This window comes from Oryctolagus cuniculus, chromosome 6 (genome assembly GCF_051225735.1).
Source record: "Oryctolagus cuniculus isolate XC-2025 breed Fujian yellow rabbit chromosome 6, ASM5122573v1, whole genome shotgun sequence".
NCBI classification, from domain to species: Eukaryota; Metazoa; Chordata; class Mammalia; order Lagomorpha; family Leporidae; genus Oryctolagus; species Oryctolagus cuniculus.
The window spans coordinates 132,286,424-132,304,751 of record NC_142872.1 but is presented as its reverse complement, the minus strand read 5'-3'; the positions used below and the strand labels follow the sequence as shown (position 1 = coordinate 132,304,751).

The 18,328-nt window shown below is 41.3% G+C and overlaps 1 protein-coding gene and 1 pseudogene across 3 annotated transcripts in view; one reads left to right on the top strand and one right to left on the bottom strand.

Moving 5' to 3' along the window:
* Positions 1-18,328, bottom strand: part of OXR1 (oxidation resistance 1) — a 796,801-nt gene that overhangs the window by 148,120 nt on the left and 630,353 nt on the right. The gene's annotated exons all lie outside the window — the stretch shown is intronic.
* On the top strand, positions 660-16,931 carry LOC138850028 (large ribosomal subunit protein eL33 pseudogene; annotated as a pseudogene).

Sequence of the window (18,328 nt, the reverse complement as noted above, 5' to 3'; positions counted from 1 at the left end):
CACATCTAATAACACACCATGTAGACTGATCAATTTATGATAATGTGATACTTTTTATTTTATTTTTTTAAAGCCTAAGGGACAGAGACAGACAAACATCAAAGATCTCCCATCTTCTAGCTCATTCCTCAAATCAATGTAATAGCCCAGGCTGGGCCAGGCCAAAGCAGGGAGCCAAGAAATAAATCTGGGATCCCTATATGGGTGGCAGGGACCAGTGTGCTGGAGTCACTGCTGCCTCTGAGGGTGTGTATTAGCAGGAAGCTGGAATTGTGAGTAAAGTTGAGACTGGAACCCAGGCACTCTGACATCCCAAGAAGCGTCTTAACTTCTACTCCAAATGACTGCCCCTACCGTGAGTTTAAATGCTCAGGTTTATTGATCGAAAAATTGATAAATCTGGATTATATAATTAGAGCATGTTTAAAGTAGATTTTTCTTTTCAAAGATGGTGGGGAGAGACCTTTTGTAAAAGGAAAAAATATAGTAAAAAGTATTTCTAAGACTTAGGCACATTTGGAGTCATGATCCCTCCCATTTGTAGATGTTAATTGTTGGCAGGTAGGATTATAAAGTTACTTTGCTAATAGAGCATGACAATGGTATGAAGATAGCCTTCACCTCAGACGTGACATCTTCTGCTATGTTCTCTTATCAAAATGTATTCCACAAAAGACCAAAAAAGAACACCTCTGTGTCAGGTAAAGAGCCCAATAGGTAACCAAACATGAATCAGACAATGAGTGATACAGAATGTCAATTCTCAAAGCTCTTCAGGATTCAAAGGAAAACAACTCTCCCTGGCCTGAGAAAATCATTCAGCTTTTCTGTACGAGAGAGCTCACTTACCAAGCTTTAACTGCTTTTTGGGGGCTTGGAGGAACCAGATTAGGTATTTAAGAGTGATTCTTAAAAGAAATTTCGAACTTCTTACAGTGACTAAGATTTATAGGATATAGCATGTGTACAGGGTTTCATGGAAAATAAGCACCTAACAACATTCCTATAAGTTTAGCTTACATAAAAGAGCTTTCACTAAATCATAGCAGGTAGCATATAATAAAAATTAATGTTGCCTACCGAGCAAACTTACTTGTTTGAAATAAGCCTACACTAAACACAGGAGTTACAATGGGGAGTCAGTCAACTGATTTCTGACCACAGAAAAAAAGTCTCTTAAAGTTCAACGTTCTTCCCTTGGAAGAATGTCTCATTAGTGACAGAACACGTTTTCCATTGACTTCTCCCCTTCTGTAAGGTTTCTCAGCACTGTGCACTAAGCAGTCCACTTGTCCTGCTTTCCGTGAGTTCCACTGGCTAATGCTTTTCTGAGAGCAAGTACTGCAGAGTACAAACAGGACTCTGGAGACAGTCTATCGGAGTTAAAATCTCTGGGCCTCCACTTTCCAGGCATGGAACTGAAGTAAACCACTTAACATACCTGCTTCTCAGTTTTGTCACCTGTGAAACCAGGATTTTAAGATTTCTTACCTCCTACATGTTGTGAGGATTAAAACATTTAACACATACAGGGTACTTACAACAATACTTGGCATATAAGAAGTACTCAATAAATGCTGACTTTTCAAATAATTACTATGATGACAGCCATTAAAGTAGGTGGGCATTTCATCTATTGCTTGCTCTGTCAAGGCAAACCATGACAATACAACATGCTTGATAATATAGAAATGCATTAGGAAGAACTCTTGAAAACAAAGGTTTCCAGGGCTGGCGCTGTGGTGCAGTGGGTTAACGCCTTGGCCTGAACTGCCTGCATCCCATATGGGCTCTGGTTCAAGACCCGGCTGCTCCGCATCTGATCCCGCTCTCTGCTATGGCCTGGGAAAGCAGTGGAGCATGGCCCAAGTCCTTGGAACCCTGCACCCGCATGGGAGACCAGGAAGAAGCTCCTGGCTCCTGGCTTCAGATTGGCGCAGCTCTGGCCGTTGCGGCCAATTGAGGAGTGAACCATTGGATGGAAGACCTCTCTCTCTTTCTGCCTCTCCTTTCTCTGTGTAACTCTGACTTTCAAATAAATAAATAAATCTTTTAAAATAATAAAATAGAAAATAAAGATCTCTTTATTATTTGATTTACAAAATTCAAAACTGGACATGAAATAAAGAAAAACCTCAGGTTATAAGGAGAAATGAATTTTGAGCTTGACTTCAAGGTCTTGTAATAAAAATCCCTTGAGGAAAATGAATGATGTTTACCCATGTAAGAGGTTACACAATTTACATGAAGATCATTAAATCCTAAAAGCATTATGTAAAGTTAACATCTGATTAAAATATTTACATAAATGGAGCTTCAGAGACTGCTTCTTGGTATATATTTTAAAATTTTTACTTTATAAAATTTCACTGGACATGAATTATATACATTAGATGGAGCATTTTCACTTCATGCTTTCTTTTTTCTAGTTTCTCTTCTGTTATTTATTTAGTTTTACTTATCTCATGTAACTTGAAATAGAGTTCTTATCAGAAAATTGTTTTTTTTTTTTTTCCAACAAAAGAGAGTCAATCTTTAAGATTATATGGTGGGGCGGCACTGTGGCGAAGTGAGTAAAGCTGCCACCTGCAGTGCCAGCATCCCATATGAGTGCTGGTTCAAGTCTCGGCTGTTCTACTTCTGATCCAGCTCTCTGCTATGGTCTGGGAAAGCAGTACAGAATGGCCCAAATCCTTGGGGCTCTGTTCCCACAAGGGAGACCTGGAAGAAGCCCCTGGCTCCTGGCTTTGTATTTGTGCAGCTCTGGCTGTTGTGGCCAACTGGGGAGTAGCCAGCAGATGGAAGATCTCTCTCTCTCTCTCTCTCTCTCTGCCTCTCCTTCTCTCTGTACCTCTTTCAAATAAAAAATCTTTAAAAAATTTATATAAAGGGAACAAATGTCATGCATTTTATATATACAGTTTTAAGAGTATAATGATACTGCCCATAATATCCTCCCACCATCCTTCACTCCCATCCTCCCTCCCCCTTCTTATTCTTCTTTTAATTTTTGCAGACACATACTTTCAATATACTTTGTAATCATAAGCTTAACTATCCTCTAAATAAAGAATTCAGCTCTTGTCTACCAAACTTTTAAAGAAGAACTAATTTCTATTCTTCTTAAGTATTTAAAAGAATTGAAAGGGATTGAATCCTCCCAAACTCCTTCTATGAGACCAGCATCACCTTAATTGCCAAACAAGAAAAGATACAACAAAGAAAGAAAACTAAAGACCAATATCCCTTGGGGCTGGTGCTGTGGCACAGTAGGTTAATCCTCCGCCTGCAGTGCCAGCATCCCATATGGACATCAGTTCTAGTCCCGGCTGTTCCTCTTCCAATCCAGGTCTCTGCTGTGGCCTGGGAAAGCAGTAGAAGATTGCCCAAGTCCTTGGGCTCCTGCTCCTACAAGGGAAATCCAGAAGAAGCTCCTGGCTCCTGGCTTCATATTGGTGCAGTTTCGGTCAGGCCATCGTGGCCATTTGGAGAGTGAACCAACAGAAGGAAGACCTTTCTCTCTGTCTCTCCAACTTACTGTCTGTAACTCTACCTCTCAAATAAATAAATAAAAATCTTTTAAAAAAAAGACCATATCCCTCATGAACATAGATGCAAAATCCTCAACAAAAGGCTAGCTGATCAAATCCAACAACATATCAAAAAGATCATCCACCTGGACTAGTGGTATTTATCCCTGGGATGCAGAGATGATTCAATATGTGCAAATAAATAAACATGATACATCACATTAACAAACTGAAGAATAACAATCATATGATTATATCAACAGATGCAGAGAAAGCATGTGGTAAAATCCAATACCCTTTTGTTATAAAAAGTCTTGATTAAATTGGGTATAGAAGGAACATACCACTTCACAAGCAAGGCGATAGATGACAGACCCACACCAGCATCATACTGAATGGGGAAAAGCTGCAAGCATTTCCACTAAGATCCAGAACTAGTCAAAGATGACCACTCGCTACATTACTATTCAATATAGTTCTGGAAGTTCTAACAAAAGCCATTAGGTAACAAAAACAAAGCAAATGGATACAAATGTGAAAGGAAGTCAAATTATCCCTGTTTGCAGATGATATATCCTGTATGCAGAGGAACCAAATGCCTCATAAGTGAGTTTGGCAAAGTTGCAAAAAATAAAACCAATGCACAGAAATGAATAGCATTTGTATACAAAAACAATGCCATGGCTGAGAAAGAGTTTGTAAGATCAGTACCATTCACAATTGCTACCCCAAAATTCATATACCTTGGGATAATTATACTCAAGGACATGAAAGATCTATACAGTGAAAATTATAACACATCACAGAAAGAAACAGAAGTCACAAAAATGGAAAATGATTCTATGTTCATGGATTTGAAGAATTAATATTGCTAAGATGTCACTACTATCCAAAGCAACTTACTGATTCAGTGTACTCCCAGTCAAAATACCAAGGACATTCTTCCCATGTCTAGAAAAAACGATCCCATATTTTAAGTGGGAATACCAGAGACCCTGAATAACTAAAACCATCAAACAATAAAAACAAAGCTGGAGGCATCACAATGTCAGATTTCAAGATTCATCAGGTAGTTATAATCAATACAGTGTAGTACTGACACAAAAATAGTCATGTGGACCAATGGAACAGACTGGAGACCCAAGAAATTAATCCATGCTTCTATAACCAATCTTTGATAAATAAGCTAAAATGACTCCCTGGAGAAAAGACAGTCTCTTCAACAAACGATGTTGGGAAAATTGGATCTCCTTATGTAGAGGTATGAACCAAGACCCCTACTTTACACCCACTTGTAATGAAACAGAGATATAACCATAAGATTTGAAATCATTAATTTACTAGGGAAAATATAGGGGAAACACTGCAAAACACTATCATAGGCAAATAATTCTTGGATAAGACAGCAGAAGCACAGTCAATAAAAGAAAAAACAGATAAATGGGATTATATCTAGCTAAGAAGCTTCTGCACAGCCAAGGAAATGATTAACAAAGAGGCAACTGACAGAATGGGAGAAAATATTTGAAACCATGTATCTGATAAAGGATTAAATATCCAGAATATAAGCAGATCAAGAAATTCAACAACAACAATCAACAATTCAGCTAAGAAATGGGCTAAGGATATGAACAGACAAAGTATTAAATACAAATGGCCAACAAATACATGAAAAGATGATAAGGATCACTAGCCATCAGAAAAATTAAATGAAATCCACAATGAGTTTTTACTTCATTACAAATATGTTCCTAAATTTGTATATATGAAATACATGAAGTTTATATATCTTAAATAAAATGTTTCTAGGTAAAAATTTTAAAAATAATGAATCCTGAAGAGGATGAGGAGAAAAAGGTATTCTAATATACTGATGGTGGGAACAAACACTACTACAGCCATTATGGAAGACATTATGGAGAGTGCTCAGAAATCTAAAATAGGTCTTCCATATACCCAGCCATTCCACTCCTGGGAATTTACCCAATGGAAATGAATTCAGAACATGAAAGTTTGATCTGTATACTCATGTTCATAGCAGCTCAATTCACAATAGCTAAGATATGGAATCAACACAGGTATGCAACAACTAATGACTGGATACAGAAATGTGATATACACACACACACACACACACAATGGAATACTACTCAGTCATACAAAAGAATGAAATCCTGTCTTTCTCAATAAAATGGATGCAATTGGAGACCATTAGCTTAGTGAAATAAGCCAGTCCTAAAAGTAAATCATGTTCTCTCTGATATGTGATAACTAGGAGTACAAAATAATTTAATGTATATGAATGAAACCGACATTTGAGACTTGATTCTTGTTATTAGCCCTTGTCTATACTCTTGAGGAATAGTGGTTGTTCTACTTACTACTTGTTGAATTCTTTATTTAGTGATGGCTTAAGCTTATGATTATAAGATAAATTGAAAGTATGTTGCCGGCACCGCAGCTCAATAGGCTAATCCTCCGCCTTGCGGCGCCGGCACACCGGGTTCTAGTTCCGGTCGGGGCACCGGATTCTGTCCCGGTTGCCCCTCTTCCAGTCCAGCTCTCTGCTGTGGCCCGGGAGTGCAGTGGAGGATGGCCCAGGTGCTTGGGCCCTGCACCCCATGGGAGACCAGGAGAAACACATGGCTCCTGGCTTCGGATCAGCGTGGTATGCCGGCCGCGGCAGCCATTGGAAGGTGAACCAACGGCAAAAGGAAGACCTTTCTCTCTGTCTCTCTCACTGTCCACTCTGCCTGTCAAAAAAAAAAAAAAAAAAAAAAAAGAATGTATGTCATTGCAGGGCCAGCACAGTGGCACAGCGGGTTAAAGCCCTGGAAGAAGCTCCTGGCTCCTGGCTTCAGATCAGTGCAGCTCCAGCTATTGCAGCCATCTGAGGAGTGAACTAGCAGATGGAAGACCTCTCTCTCTGTCTCTACCTCTTTCTGTAACTCTTTCAAATAAATAAAATAAAGTCTTTTTTTTTAAAAAAAGAAAGTATGTCATTGCAAAAATTAAAAGAAAATAAGAAACGAAGAGTGAGGGTGGGAGTAAAGGAAGAAGGAGTGAGTAGTGTGGGAAGTATTAGTATGTTCTTAAAACTCTATATATGAGGGGCCGGCGCCGTGGCACAGCGGGTTCAAGTCCTGGCCTGAAGCACCAGCATCCCATATGGGCGCCAGTTCTAGACCTGCTGTCTGCTGTGGTCTGGTAAAGCAGTAGAAGATGGCCCAAGGCCTTGGGTTCCTGCACCCGCATGGGAGACTCGGAAGAAACTCCTGGCTCCTGGCTTCGGATCAGCACACCTCTGAATGTTGTGGCCATCTAGGGAGTGAACCAGTGGATGGAAGACCTCTCTCTCTCTCTCTCTCTCTGCCTCTCCTCTCTCTGTGTAACTCTGACTTTCAAATAAATAAATAAATATTTTTTTTAAAAAAACTGTATATATGAAACACATGAAATCTGTTCTCTTTATATAAATAGAAATTTCTTAAAAAAGATTATATAGATCAAGAAGAGGAAAAACAAAGAATAAACAGAAGAAAATGAAGGGGAAAATGATGAACTAATACAGACTGATATAATTTGATATAATTTTGGAAAACAGTAAAGGTCTTTCAGTCATAATGGTCAATCCTTGAAACAAGATAGTTCTCTTGAAAGATAGAATGAACTTTAGCTTATTGTTTTTAAATACTTTCACTCCACACATGTATATATATCTAGTTGGCAATAGATGAAAAATACCCTGGGATTTGTTATTATTACTTTTTTTAAATATTTATTTGTTTATTTGAAAATCAGAATTACAGAGAGAGATGGAGAGACAGAGATGAAAGACAGATCTTTCATCTGTTGGTTCACTCCCCACAGGGCTGCACCAGCCAGTGCTGGGCTAGGCCAAAGCCAAGAGTCAAGAGCTAGGAGCTTCATCTGGGCTTCCCATGTAGGTGCAGAGGCCCAAGCACTTGGTCCATTCTCCGCAGCTTTCCCAGGCACATCAGAAGGGAAGTGAATGGGAAGTGGGGCAGCTTGAACTTGAACCAATGCTTTTATAGGATGCTGGCACTGCAGATAGCAGCTTAACCCTCTATGCCACAACACTGGCCCCAATATTTATTATTTGATTTTTAGAATATCATATTTCACTTCCTGGAAAGTCTCTGGTGTAGTTGAAAGGCAAAAGTACTCTCCATCATCACCTAATAGCTGAAAAGGAATCAAGATGTTGGAACAGTCAAGAATGAATGCGGTTGGGAAGGGCAGAGGGAACAGATGACATGTCAAGGCTATCTGATCAGCACTGCTGGTTTACACTTTGATCTTCCTGCTGCTGCCCTTCTAAGGTCACCCTTCTAGTTCTCCAGGGTTCATCCAATTCTGAATCATGAATCCTTAGAACAGCAACTTCCACTTGGGGTTGCTCTCCTGTTGGTGGCCTTCTTCCTCCACAAAATGCAGTCTAGTTTGTGTTCAGGTGCAAAATAATAAGCATAATTGAAACTGGTATCATGACTAGATTCTATTTAACAAAGTAGATGCTCTGCTAATTTCTAATTTGAGGTTCTGGCCCTCAAACTTCTTTCTGTCAATACTCGCTTGCTCATGGAGTTTAACACACAAAGGGGACCTCTTTGTGGTTCTCTGAAAACACCAAGCTGTAGTCTTTGCCCATGTAACTCCCCCTGGGTTCTACCCAAATCCATTGGCTTGCTCTTTCTCTGTTTTATTTAGATTCCTGGTCATATACCTCTTCCTTGGGAAGATATGGGACTACCATATCTAAGATAGCATACTCTTTTGTGTTTTTCTTTTTGACACTTACCACTAACTGATATTAAACATTTGCACGTTGGTGCTTAGTTATACCCACTACAATTAAGCTCTAAGGAGGTTCATTCCTGTAGTCTCAGCACCCCAAAGTTCCTGCATTTATTGTAGGAAATCAACAAATATCTGTTCAAAGAGCTAACCAGCAGTTGCTGGACATATAACAGGTGTTCGTTAAATATTTAGGGAAAGCCTTATGGACTGAGTGGATGTTTACATGCATTGTGCTAGTTCACAAATGTATTATTTTATCTTAAATTTGCTTCTAATTATTGGTTAGCTCAGACATAGGATGTCATGAATGTTGCTTAGAAGAATGTCATCTATGAGGGTTTAAAAGGAAAAATTAATCAGATAAACAGGGTGATCTGCTGAAAAAGCAGTTGGGAGCTAGAGAGAGAAAAGTTCTCAAAGCATAGAGACTAGCATGAGCAAAGGTGTGGAGGCCAGACAAACTACAACCAAAAAATGTTCAGTGTGACCATAGCAGGGTATGAGAAAGGATAAGACAGATAGGGTAGAGAGAGAGAAGAGAGAGGTGAGAATCAAAAAATAGGTAAGAACCTGGGTCTTCATGTGCCTTATGAATTATTTTGAGGATTTGGATTTTAATCTGAGGGCAATAGGTAGACACTTAGTCTTTAGAGCATTAACAAGGTCAGACTAGAACTCTAGAAAGTAGCCACACTTCAGGAAACAGAAGGAAATGGATGGGGATAATATCCTCATTAAGGACACCACCTAGGAGGTGGTGATTATAACCCATGTGATACATGAGGCTAAATAATGGTATTAGGAATCAAAAGAGGCAGATCAATTAGAATGTCTTTACAGTGTAGAAGAGTTAGGATCCCATGACTTATTGTAATGGTTCTGTTAGGAGCTCAGGTGGGATAATAATCTTGTTGGGTACTAGAGAACACTGAAGGAAACACCTATTTAAAAGCGATGGGGTGGGCATTTGGCCCAGTGCTTAAGATGTCAGTTAAGGCTGGCGCCGAGGCTCACTAGGCTAATCCTCCGCCTGCGGCGCCGGCACCCCGGGTTCTAGTTCTGGTCAGGGTGCCGGATTCTGTCCCAGTTGCTCCTCTTCCAGTCCAGCTCTCTGCTGTGGCCGGAGAGGGCAGTGCAGGATAGCCCAAGTCCTTGGGCCCTGCACCCGCATGGGAGACCAGGAGGAAGCTCCTGGCTTTGGATCGGCACAGCACGCCGGCTGTAGTGGCCATTTGGGGGGTGAACCAACGGAAGGAAGACCTTTCTCTCTTTCTCTCTCTGTCTCTCTCTCTCTCACTGTCTAACTCTACCTGTCAAAAAAAAAAAAAAAAAAAGATGTCTGTTAAGAGTCCCACATCTTCCACTAAAGTACATCCTTGGAGGTTTCAGTGATTGCTCAAGTTATTGGGATCCTACCACCCACACAGGAGACCTGGATTGAATTTCTGGGACCTGGTTCTGGCTCTGGCCCTGGCCCAGCTCAAGACATTGAGGGCATTTGGGACACAGACCAATAAATAAGAGATTCCACTTTCTCATTTTCCTTCCCTCCCTCCTCTCTCCTTCTCTCCCTCCCTCCCTCAAATAGTTTTTTTAAAAAAGGGGAAATTATAATACCAATTTAAGAGATGCTGCAGTTTGAATACCTGTGAAATAGCCTGTGAATATTTCTAGGAAACAATAAGACCCACAGGTGTAGAGTTTCTGCTAATCTCAGATGGAATTTAAATTTGAGTATCATCTGCCCATAAATGAGAATTGATACTGCTTAGAAAGAATGCACTTCATAAGATTCATGGAGAATTAATCAAAAAGCTGTTATTTTAGTGCACAAATTTTGAAATCCAGGTCATTTTTTCATAGTTCACATTATCCATGATCCCTTTAAAAACTCCTTCATATTTACTCTTTAGGTCAATTAAACTATTAGTACTTTAACCCACTGGCTCTATGTTTGCATTCTCTCTTTCCTTCTGTCACACACACAAAATGTATATATTGAAACCATATATGTTGAACCATTTCAGGGCAAATTACTTGCATCTTGACACTTTATCCTTAAACACTTAGGTGCATAATTTCCATGAATATGAATATTCACCTACATAACCACAGTGAAGCTTTCAGCTTTAGTACATTCCATATTGATATAATACTTTAGTGTAATCTATCATATGCCTTCCAATTTTGTCTATTGACACTGTAATGACTCCAGACAGTTTAAGGGCTATTTCCCAGACAGGATAAGGTGGGAGTGATGGAGGGACAGGACAAAGTCCATTATGTAAAGTGAACTTTATAATTTATGTCACCTTTGAGTAGTACCAAATTGAGAATGCTAGGGGTAGACATTCAGTCTCACAGCTAAGATGCCCATGTACCACACAGGAGCGGTGGGTTTCATTCTCTTCTCTGGTTCCTGACTACAGTCCCCTATCACAGCAGACCCTGGGAGGCAGGGTGATGCCTCAAGTACGTGGATTCCTGCCACTCACACAGGAGATCTGAATTACATTCCCAGGTGCTTCTTGCAGCCCTAGTCTAGCCCCAGCCACTCTGGGCACTTGGAGCATGAACTTTGGGTAGTTCTCTGTCTTTCTCTCTGAATCTGTTTCCTTCTCTCTTGTCTTTCAGCTTCTCAAAAAAAATATAAAAACTCGAGGAATACTGAAAAAATGCACTGAATGAACTAAATGAGCTGGAACTGAATTCATGATATTACCACTAAAAGTTCAGTATAAGACAGTATAAACCCATCAGCATTCCAAATCTAACATGACCAGGAAGGCACAATGGGAAGCTTTATTTATAGGAATCCCTCTGCACCCACTTACAAAGTTGCTAAACTGGTTTCTGTTTCCTTTGTGGGTGTCAAAGAACCAAAGCATGTTTTGGCTTGTCACTGGGCACTCAGAGTTGATCTCTAGTGGCAAAAGAACCTAATCTCTCAGAATCATTTACTTCCACAAGCACTGCAATTTACGGTGGCTCAGCGACACCCACACCTGCAAAAATTACTTGTTTCCCTCGCTGCCCCTCCTTTTCTCTTCAATATGCGGAATGTACCTGGATTAATCAGCAAACCACGTCAGAGGGAGGTGTTTGACAAGTACAAATATGTGATATGAAATAGGACATATCGCAGTTTTCAGCTGCTTACAGAAATGACTACTGACCAAACAGTAAGGCACTGGAAGACAAGCATGTGAATTCAGGCAAGCCTTGATAAAATGGGCACCCCAAAAACAAGGCCAGGTGATGGGGCCCTAAAGGAGTGGTAAAACAAAGGACTTTGAAATCAGATACATGGGAAACTGAATCTCAGTTTGCCACTTACCATTCAGCTTTGGCTGAGTTATATAAAAGCTCTGTATGCCCCAGTTGCCTCACCAGAGAAAAAGGAGAAATAATATCTACCTGCCAGGGCATTCGGTTAGGATTAAATGAGATACCATATGCCAAATGTCTAAGCACAGTGTCTGGCATATGGTGGCTGCTTAAAAATAGTTCCCTGAATCCTTCAGCAGGCTGACAAGGACTGATTTACAAGGACTGATGTAAGGCAGAATAAATGGAAAGCGGAGACCAGAGCTTTCCTGGGCTCAGTCAAGGAAGGAAAGCAGGAGACAGCTGGGAGGCTATGCTTGTGGTCCAGACAAGGGCACAGAAAACTTGAACTTGAATAGAACGAGGAGCATGACTATTTGAGAGAACTTGTGAGAGTAACAGGGAGTACAAAAGGGCAGGTGACTCCGAATGTTCACACAGCATGGCAGAAAGAGTGCTGCTGTCCTGGCAACCACAGGGAGGAAGGGACGGCTGGAGTCAAAAACAGCCATTAGAGGGCTGGAGATGTTTCCAGAGACACATGGGAAATCAGGGGGCACGTACCTCGCTCAAAACTGGACATGTGCTCCTTAAAGCTTGACAGAAAGGGTGGCAATCAAGTCCTGCTTTTGAGGAGTCAGCTGAACATAAACCATAGCAGTAAAATACACTCTAAAAAAGGGGGAAAAGGTGTAAAGAGAGAACAAAAAAGGTTAAGAACATGCGTATCTGGGTCAGATGAAACAACCCTGCTGTTTGCTGTTCAGCTCAGCAGGCAAAGTGCCAAAGCCACTGTTTGTAAAAGGTGTTGAAATGCAATGTGCTCAGGCCCTGTGCTTGTCTGGTTCTGGGACACTGGTCCATTGGTATATTACCTAAACAACAAAAAACATTCAGAAAAGGGTTCTTTCACCCTCTGGTTAGGAACAGCAAAAATTAACTTTTCTTGAGTGTTTACTTAGTGGCAGGTACTCTGACATGGTAGACAGAATAAGGACTCCTAAAGGTATCCTCGGCCTAATCCCTAGAATTGGTGAATGGTGTTTTACTTGGCAAGGGGAAATTAAGGTTGCAGATGAAATTAAGGTTGCCCATGAGAAAAGAAATTATCCCTTGTTTTCCAGTGGGTGCAATGTAATTCCAAGGGTCCCTATAAAAGGAAGAGAAAGGCAGGACAGTCAGTGTGATAGGGTACGATATGAGAAAAACTTGACTGGCCATTGCTGGCTTTGAAGTTGGTTGGTGGGCATGAATGAAGAAATCATCTAAGAGATGAATCAGCAGATAAAAGACCTCCCCCCTCCCCCCTCCCTAGTCCTCCCTTCACCCCCTTTCTGTAAGTCTTTCGGGAAAAAAAAATAATAATTTTGCCCCACTGTAAATTAAAAGTCCCAGGATCTCTCCAGAAAGGAACACAGCTCTACTGCCACACTGACTTTAGCCTTGTGACTGTATTCTGGGCTTTGGACTGTTAGGAATTTAAGATAATAAATTTGTGTTTTCAGCCACTGACTTTTTGGTAATACATTACAACTGCAATAGGAAACTAATACAACTGGTAAGCACTGCATTGCTGTATAGCAGGTAGGATCTATTATCACTCCCACTTTATGGAAAATGAAAGTGGGGGCTTAGACAAATTATACCTGGTCTGATACCAAAGTCCATGCTTTTAACCACAATTTTTTTCCTCCGATTTCTTCCAAAATATTTATAGAGCAGCATATATTTGTTTCTTGATTTGAAAGGCAAAGGGACAGAGAGAAGGAGAAACAGAGACAGAAGGAAAGAATGTTCCACCCTCTGGTTCACTTTCCAAATGTCTGCAACAGCCACGGTTGGGCCAGGCTGAAGTCAGACGCCAGGAAGTTCATCTGAGTCTCCCTCACTGGTGGATGACAATGACCTCAGTACTTGCTTCCAGCATTGGTTGCCTCCCATGCACATTAGCAGGAAGCCGGACTGGAAGCATAGTACTGAGGATGTAGGCATCTCAAGCAGCATCGTAACCTGATGTGCCACAACATCCTGCCTCCACCCACAAGACGAGCTTTAAGTCATCTTTACTGGAAAATTCCTTAACATAGTTCTCATCAAAAGAGATTGATATCATGGCTTAGTGGGACAAGAATGAGTTATAATCACACCTAATGACTGGTGACTTTGTATCAGATACTCTCGATGGAGAAACAGATAAATAATTTCTACTCTAGAAGGTTAGTGCTTATGTTGTTTTAGCCTAAATAAGTAACAGTAGATATCCAATTTGAGTGTTTTTTTTTTAAGCAATGCCTTTCTTCTCAACATTAACTACTAGCTATTTCACTCCAGGCTTCTTCTCTATAGAAAACGTTTGTCTCAATCAAAGCAGGCCATTGGGAATTGGGTCTTTTTGCAGAAGAAAGAACTCTAATTGGTACAAATAGACCTCAATCATAAACCTAATCAGGAGGCAGCACTGTGGTGCGGTGGGCTAAGCCACTGCCTGCTACAACGGCATCCCACATGAGTACTCCATGTGAGCAATGGTTCAAGTCCTAACTGCCTCGCTTTCAATCCAACTCCCTGCTAATGCACCTGAGAAAGCAGCAGAAGACGGTGCAAGTGCTTGGGCTCCTGCAACCCACACAGGAGATCAAGCTGTACTTCCAGGATCTTGGCTTCAGCCTGGCCCAGCCCTGGACTCTGCAGCCATTTAGGTAGGGAACCAGAGAATGGAATCTCTCTCTTTCCCCCTCCCTCCCTCCCTCCCTATATATCTCTCTCATTCTCTCTCTCTCCCCCTCCCTCCTTCTATCTCTCTGTAACTCTGCCTTTAGAATAAATAAACCTTAAAAAGATCAGCCATACAAGAGGCCACATAACTCTATGCCTTACACTGTGTTTTAATTCCTATAGTTTTAATTTTGATAAATTATTCCCTTTAATAAATTTTATTTCTAAGTGTAAAATATTGTTGTTTTGGAAAATTATACAGCCAACTCTTTTTTATATATATTTATTTTACTTATTTGAAAGACAGAGTTACAGAGAGAGGTAGAGACAGAGAGAGAGGTCCTCCATTTGCTGGTTCACTCCCCAGATGGCCCCAACAGCTGGAGCTGCGCTGATCCGAAGCCAGGAGCTTCCTCTGGGTCTCCCACATGGGTGCAGGGGCCCAAGGACTTGGGCTGTCCCAGGCCATAGCAGAGAGCTGGATCAGAAGAGGAGCAGCTGGGACTAGAACCGACACCCAAATGGGATGCTGGTGCTGCAGGCCACGGCTTTAACCCACTGCACCACAGCGCTGGCCCCCAGCCAACTCTTTTAAAAGCTTGTCTTTCCTAGTAGAATTTTTCTTCACACCTCTTCAGCATGAAAGAATAACTTTGCCCCCAGTGCAAGTTAAAAATCCCAGGATCTCACTTCCTTCGACTTGTGAGCTTTCAAGAAACCTTAAGTTGAAGAGAGCATTATGTAGTGTCTGACCTAGTCACTGATTATAATCTGATGTGATTTTCTGCTTGGTTGAAATAACTTCCTGTTTTCCCTCTATTCCTTTGTAAAAAGAGATGTATGAATCACACGCATGCTCATGTGCCTAGACCCACACAAACACACAAAATTTCCCTCACAGACCATCAGCTTAAGACATTTCTGAAACTCTTCCTTGAGAAGGACCTTCAGGCAGGTTATATAAACTTTTAGCAAACAACTCTACGAGAACAAACAAGGAATGCTTACGTAACAATGATCAAAATTAGACATGTCTTCTGTGTTACTGCAAACAGCTGTACAGCCATTTGTCAAGCAGCTATGTACCGGAAAAGTTTATCAATAAAACACTTCCTCTTTCCTTTTTGTTTCGAGCTTAAAGTCATAAAATTTTAGTAAAGCAACTGAGTTTTGTTACTGCATAAACTTTTTTCATTTGTGCATATAAAACAAGTGAATGAGTTCAAAAGCAGTCTTAATAAAATACCCATAGAATTTTTAAAGCTACATCCAATATCTTACCTTATTGAAAGGATATCAATTATATTATACATAAAAGGGAATATATGATAGTGACATCTAGAAGATAGTATTGGTTATAAAATTCACATAAATTATAGATTTGTCCAATGCATTACACTTCGTGTTCTTTTTAAAGATGGTACTAAGGCCGGTGCCATGGCTTACTTGGCTAATCCTCCGCCTGCCGCCCCTGGCACTCCGGGTTCTAGTCCCGGCTGGGGTGCCGGATTCTGTCCTGGTTGCTCCTCTTCCAGTCTAGCTCTCTGCTATGGCCCGGGAGTGCAGTGGAGGATGGCCTAAGTGCTTGGGCCCTGCACCCACATGGGAGACTAGGAGGAAGCAACTGGCTCCTGGCTTTGTATTGGCGCAGTGTGCCGGCCACAGCATACCAGTCGTAGCGGCCATTTAGGGGGTGAACCAACAAAAAAGGAAGACCTTTCTGTCTCTCTCTCACTGTCTAACTCTGCCTGTCAAAAAAAAAAAAAAAAAAAAAAAAGATGGTACTAAAACAGGGAACAGTTTTTACACTCTCTTTCCATGAATATCAATGGCCTTATCTTTATATAGACATATTTTCCTAGTCTTTAGCTCTGGGTTATTAACAGCCTATGTTTTTTTAAGTAACTCAGCAGTCCATGGCTATGAATCACATCAGATCTTACAGACAGATGATACACTATGCAGGAAAAAACACAAGATCAGAGTTCAAATACGTTGGTTTTAAAAACTGATTTGATAGAGTGGGTGTTGTGACACCATTGTCTAAACCATGGTTTGGGAAGCTAGCACCACCTATCAGAGTGCCAATTCAAGTCATGGCTACTCAACTTTAAAATACACACACACACACACACACACACATATTTCTCTTTCTGGCATCTTGGAACCTGTGGAGGCCTCCTGGGAACAGGACTTCTAGAAGGCAGCTAAGTCTAGAAGACTATGGTGTGAGGCCATTTTTGTTGGCTATAAGCAAGGTCTCTGGAACCAAAGGGAGCACTCAGTGCTTCTTAAAATTGAACGTATTTATGCTCAAGATGAAATTGAATTCTACTTGAGCAAGAGATGTGCTTATGTGTACAAAGCAAAGAACAACACACTCCTGGCAGCAAATCTAACCAAACCAGAGTAATCTGGAGAAAGGTTACTAGTGCTTAAGGAGACAGTGGCATGGTTGATGCCAGATTTCAAAGCAATCTTCCTGCGAAGGCCACTGGACACAGAATCTGTATGATGCTGTATCCTCCAAGGATTTAAACTATTAAAAAGTGAATAAATAAAAATGTATTTGTTTTCTTGTAAATATATATATATAGAATGACAGATACACAGACACACACAGAAAACTTCCATTTACTAGTTTACTCCCCAAATGGCCACAGCAGCTCAGGGTGGTCCAGGCAGAAGCTAAGAACATGAACTCCATCCTGGTCTCCCACGTGGGTCACAGGGTCCCAAATACCTGGGCTGTCTTCTAGTAGCTTCTCAGAATCATCAGCAGGAAGCTGCATTGGAAGCAGAGCATCCAGGACTCAAACTGGAACTCTGACACAAGATTTCAGTACTGCATGAGACAATTTAACAGGCTGTGCCAAGACTACTCCACTTCTTTTTTTTTTAACTTTTATTTAATGCATATAAATTTCCAAAGTACAGCTTATGGATTACAATGGCATCCCCCCCCCCAATAACTTCCCTCCTACCCGCAACCCTCCCCTTTCCCGTTCCCTCTCCCCTTCCATTCACATCAAGATTCATTTTCAATTCTCTTTATATACATAAGATCAGTTTAGTGTATATTAAGTAAAGATTTCAACAGTTTGCACCCACATAGAAACACAAAATGAAAAATACTGTTTGAGTACTAGTTATAGCATTAAATCACAATGTACAGCACACTAAGGACAGAGATCCTACATGAGGAGTAAGTGCACAGTGACTCATGTTGTTGACTTAACAAATTGACACTCTTGTTTATGGCGTCAGTAATCACCCTATGCTCCAGTCATGAGCTGCCAAGGCTATGGAAGCCTTTTGAGTTCACCGACTCTGATCATATTTAGACAAGGTCATAGTCAAAGTGGAAGTTCTCTCCTCCCTTCAGAGAAAGGTACCTCCTTCTTTGATGACCCGTTCTTTCCACTGGGATCTCACTTGTGGAGATCTTTCATTTAGGTCTTTTTTTTTTTCTTTTGCCAGAGTGTCTTGGCTTTCCATGCCTGAAATACTCTCATGGACTTTTCAGCTGGATCTGCATGCCTTTTTTTTTTTTTTTTTTTTTTTTTTGACAGGCAGAGTGGACAGTGAGAGAGAGAGACAGAGAGAAAGGTCTTCCTTTTGCCGTTGGTTCACCCTCCAACGGCCGCCGCGGCCGGCGCGCTGAGGCTGGCGCACCGCGCTGATCCGATGGCAGGAGCCAGGAGCCAGGTGCTTTTCCTGGTCTCCCATGGGGTGCAGGGCCCAAGCACCTGGGCCATCCTCCACTGCACTCCCTGGCCACAGCAGAGAGCTGGCCTGGAAGAGGGGCAACCGGGACAGAATCCGGCGCCCCGACCGGGACTAGAACCCGGTGTGCCGGCGCCGCTAGGCGGAGGATTAGCCTAGTGAGCCGCGGCGCCGGCCCTGCATGCCTTTTTTTAATAAAATACTTAATT